The sequence below is a fragment of the Aptenodytes patagonicus genome, chromosome 25 (genome assembly GCF_965638725.1).
Source record: "Aptenodytes patagonicus chromosome 25, bAptPat1.pri.cur, whole genome shotgun sequence".
NCBI classification, from domain to species: Eukaryota; Metazoa; Chordata; class Aves; order Sphenisciformes; family Spheniscidae; genus Aptenodytes; species Aptenodytes patagonicus.
The window spans coordinates 978,683-982,736 of record NC_134973.1 but is presented as its reverse complement, the minus strand read 5'-3'; positions in this window follow the sequence as shown (position 1 = coordinate 982,736).

Sequence of the window (4,054 nt, the reverse complement as noted above, 5' to 3'; positions counted from 1 at the left end):
GAATGGAACCGTGTGAATGTAGCTGTGCCCCCCCCCCACCCCCAGGGCTGGTGTCAGGGGGGGTTGCAGCCCCCTCCCCACCTCCATCCCCATCGGCTTCATCTCCGGGGGTCCGGCTGGTGCAGCAGGGAATAGGCAAAGTCCCGGCAGGAGGACGCCTCTCACTGTCACTTCGCCTGTTCCCTGCCGCGCCAACCGCCGAGCGGGGTCCCGACACCCCCCAAAAATCCAGAATTTGCCTTAAAACCCAAGCGTCCTGCCGGCCGGAGAGAGAAACAGCCCCCCCCGAGGCCGAGGACCTGACACCGATGGGCGGGTGGCACCGCACGTCGCTGCTGCTTTGTAATGAAGAAATGTCGTCGTCAGCATTTTTTTAAAATTTTTAATTTTTCCTTTTTTTTTTTTTTTTTTCGGTGTCCAAAAGTATTAGTGGGGGACGGGGGGGGGGGGGACGGGGAGGGGGGGGGGTGTCACGTCCTGCCGGGGTCTCGCCCACCGGTGCGGTTTGTTGGGGGTCCCGCAGGGTGGGGGAACATCCTTGGGAGACTCTTCTTTATGCAAGGTGCAGTATTGATTTCTGCAAGGACAATGCAACGCGGGGAAGCGGGAGGTTAGCGTCCAGTCGGGGGAAAAGAAATTAAAAAAATAGAATTTAGGAAAAAAAAGAGAAAATTGAGGGGAAAAAAAAAAAACAAAAACCAAAAAAAAAGGGTTTTAAGGCTAGAAAAGGATCAGCTCAAAGCAAAAAAAAAAAAAAAAAAAAAAAAAAAGATTATTAAAAAAAGCATTTCTCAGCGGTGAGCAGAGTGACAGCCAGCGGAGGGAGGGAGTGGGGGGCACCCGGGGCAGCCCCCCTGCCCGGTCCCCCTGGCGAGTGTGGGGCCTGGGGGGAGGCGAGGGGCGCTGGCGCCCCTCCGGCCTGGGCCCCCCACCCCGAGGAAGCCGCGGCCCCACGGGGGCACCGGCTGGGGTTCGCCCCCCCCCCCGGCCCCCCCCCCCTTCTTGCTGCCTTTATCCCCCGGGGCCCACAGCACGTCTGGCCGGGCTGCAGCCGCAGCCCCCCAAAACCCGCCCTCGGCAAGAAAAGCACCTTAAAACATGTTAAAAAGAAAAAGGCAAAAAATAATCAACTCGACGCCCCCCAGCCTGGAGGGCGGCAGCGGGGGGGGGGGGGGGGGTCGGGGGGGGGGGTGTCGGGCCGGGGGCTTTCCCTTGGGGGTCCGGTGAGCCCCCACCGCCCCCGGGGTCTTTGCACTGCTCCCCCCGACACCCACCACCCCGGGGCCGCATCCCCCCCCCCCCCCCCCCCCCAGCTCTGCCCAAAGGGAATATGCAAACTCCCCCCCGGACCCCTCCCTGGGGGGGGCACCGGCCGCGCGGGGACAAGGGGGGGGACGACCACTAATTTGTATTATTTTTATTTTTTTAATCGTTCTCCCTTATTTTTTTATCCCCCTGCGGCCTCTGGGCTCGGTGGCCACAGTCGGGGTGGGCGCAAAGCGGGGGGGGGGGGGGGGGCTCCATCACTGCGGATGCTCCGGGGGGGGCCCCCAGCAGGATGGGGACGTGGGGGGGGGGGGGGGACGGGGTGTCCGCTCGACAATCACCGCGCCCGGGGCTCCCGCGGGGGGGTTTCATGCACTACAGTCTCTCATAGAGGGTTTTTAGTCGGGCTCGTCGGCTTAAAAAATTAATTAAAAATAGTCCTTGTGACCTATAAATAAAAAAAAAAAACAAACCTGTACATATATATATATCTCTCTCTCCACATATATATATATGGGGCTGCAGGGGCCGGAGGTGGGCGCGGGTCCCTGTGGGCCGACACACAGTTAAGGTACTTTAAAGCGCAAAGGAATATATATATATATATATAAACCCCTATATATATATATATGTCTTGTTTGTTGTTGTTTTGTTTCTTTTTTTTTTTTGTACTATGAGTTTGGAATTGCTGCTTTCTGTCCCCCGGGCTCCCACCGCCGGCTGGGGCGGGCAGCACCCGTGGGTGCCCCCGTGCAGCAGCACCCCCGGGTGCCCCGTGCGATGCCCGCAGGCAGGCGGGGAGCGGAGGTGGAGATTGGGGGGGGGGGAGGAGGGGGGGGGGGGGGGAGCGGGGAACCCACCCCCGGGCAAAGAGCGGCAAAAGGAGAGAAACCACCCCAAAAAGGCGTCGAGGCGGCAGCCGGCAGGACCACGACTCACACCCATACCAAAAATCCCGCCGCAGTGCCTCCGCGCCGCCGGCTGCCCTCGCCCGCCTTTTTCGGGGGATCCCCCCTCCCCGCCCCGCGGGGCGTCGGGTGGGTGCCCCCTCCCTCGCAGTTATATTTTACTAGTTAGCCGGATTCTCGCTTCTCGCTTGCCGCAGCCGTTACACACCCGCCGAGCGCACCAGGGCCGCGAGCCAGGGCCGGGATCACCCCCGGCTGTGCCCCCCCACCCCCCCACCCCGGCCCCTGCATGACGCCCCCCCCCGAGCCCCCCACTCGCCTCCCTGGTGCTTCACGATATTTGATTATACCATTGTACGCAGCCATTACCGATAGCCGCCGCTCCTGCCTACATACCAGTTACTGACCGTGACTATGGATTTTGGGGGTTTTTTTTGGTTTTTTTTGTTTTGTTTTGTTTCTTTTGTTTGGTTTTTTTTTTTGTTGGGTTTTTTTTTTTGTTGGGTTTTTTTTTCCCCCCCTCCCCTATGCAAAAAAGAGAAAAAGAGACGAAAAAGAAGAAAAAAACAAAAAACAAAAAACTGACACGCAAAAAAAAAAGATAAAAAAAAGAAAAGGAAAAAAAAAAGACAAAAAAAAAAAATGTATAAAAATTAAACAAGCTATGCTTCAACTCCAGCCCGCCTCCGCCCTTCCTTCGCTGCCCCCGGGGGAAACTGAGGCACGACACCCGGCCTGGGGAGGAACCGGGTGTCCCAGCTGGGGGGGGGGGGGGGGGCACTGGAGCGTACTGGAGCAGAGCCATGCCGGGCAGTGGGTGCCCATCACCCCGGAGGGGGGACCCCCACCCGTGGGTGCTCTTGGCCCGGGTGAGGAGGGTGGCTGAGCTGGGAGCAGCAGCACCCCGGGGTGCACCCGCAGCCCCGCTCGGGGGCCATGGGGTGGCAGGGAGGTGGGGCGGGGGCAGGCGCGGAGGGGACATGCGGGGACAGCGACACGGGTGGGTGCAGCCGTGGGCTTCCATGGGGACGCGGTGCTGCCGCCACCTCTTCTGCATCAAGACCTCGTCCACGTGACATCACCACTTCGGGCACATGACATCATCACCCTCACCCGCATGACGTCGTTGGCCGAAGCTGTACATCACCCCCGCAGTCCCCATCGTCCCAGTCCCGAAGAGCTGCTCAGGACAGCCCGGGGTGTCACCCCCAGGGACACCCCCCCAGGGAGTCCCCAGTCCCCCATGACACCCGTCAGTCCCTGAGCACCCTGGGACGTGGGGCAGGACGCCCGGGTCCGGGGGGCAGCGGCATGGCCGGCCGCCGGCTCTCGGCCGTGCCGAGGTCGCTGAGGCCTGGCAACTCGTCGCATGCCAGGAACCCGCCGTTGTCCCCTGCTCTGGTGGCACCCAGGGGTGCCCCCGCACCCAGCACCCTCGGGGGCAGGGGGGCAGCGCCGCGGGCCCCATCCTGGGGGTGCGGAGCCCCGCGGCGGCCATGGGACAGCCCCGGTGACACCAGACACTTGACGCCGGGGCAGGCTGGGGACCTTTACTGGGGTACAGCCGGGGGCACCCACCGCCCCCCCAAGGGCGGGACCCTCGCCGGCCCAGGACTGGGGGGGTGCGGGGGGGGGGGCCCTGCTCCTGTCCCCGGCCTCCGCCCTTCCCGATCCACTCCGGAGGGCGGTCGATCCACGCCGGGTCTTGGCGGCAGCCGGGGCCGCCGCGGCACCTCCCGCCCCGCGGCCGCCCCGCAAAACCCGGCGCGGATCCCCAAAACCCGGCGCGGATCCGCGCCCCGCGGACGGGGCTGAGGGCGTGGTGCCCGACGAGGGGTTCCCAGGGCCGGGCACCGGGTGGGCAGGGGACGGCCACCGCC